The sequence below is a fragment of the Corylus avellana genome, chromosome ca7 (assembly GCF_901000735.1).
Source record: "Corylus avellana chromosome ca7, CavTom2PMs-1.0".
In the NCBI taxonomy this organism is placed as follows: domain Eukaryota; kingdom Viridiplantae; phylum Streptophyta; class Magnoliopsida; order Fagales; family Betulaceae; genus Corylus; species Corylus avellana.
The window spans coordinates 22,208,711-22,209,342 of record NC_081547.1 but is presented as its reverse complement, the minus strand read 5'-3'; positions in this window follow the sequence as shown (position 1 = coordinate 22,209,342).

Genomic DNA, 632 nt, shown 5'->3' with positions numbered 1-632 from the left:
GTTTTACACTTAAACATGGACAGTTGTCAGCATAAAAGAACGCCACATGTCTCAGTATTATCTTCTCCTACTTAAAACTCCCCAGGTCCTTTGTGTCCTCCAATAAAGAGTGGACACAAAAGCTTATCACACCAAATGTCTATAACAAAAAAACAAAGGAACATAAGCCCATTTTCTCTATTCAATCGGCAAGAACCCCAGCACACCGCCTAACGCCGACGGTTCCTCCGCCGCTACTCCACCACCAGCAATCGTAAATTTTTTTTTCTTCGTCTTCCGCCACTAAAAACCCCTTTTCCCCATTGATGAAAAACCAAAATTTTCATCTCCCAACAACGCCAAAACCCAATACCCAAAACATCAAAATCCATGGCTTATTCAGACACCATGTGGGAGAAAGCCATCTAACTATGAAGAAATCCTCTCCAAATTAGTCTCTACATTGGTTTATTCATCCAAGAAAGAGTTGCTTGTGAGGTTAAGCGAACCTCAACTAAAAAAGCATCCATCCCCAAATTGTTTGTCCAAGGATCGGATCAGTGAAAAGATTCAAAGTGAGACAAGGGATCCAAAGTGTACAAAACAATTTGGAGGCAAGATCAAATTCCCCTTGCTGTGGTGGGTGTGGGACT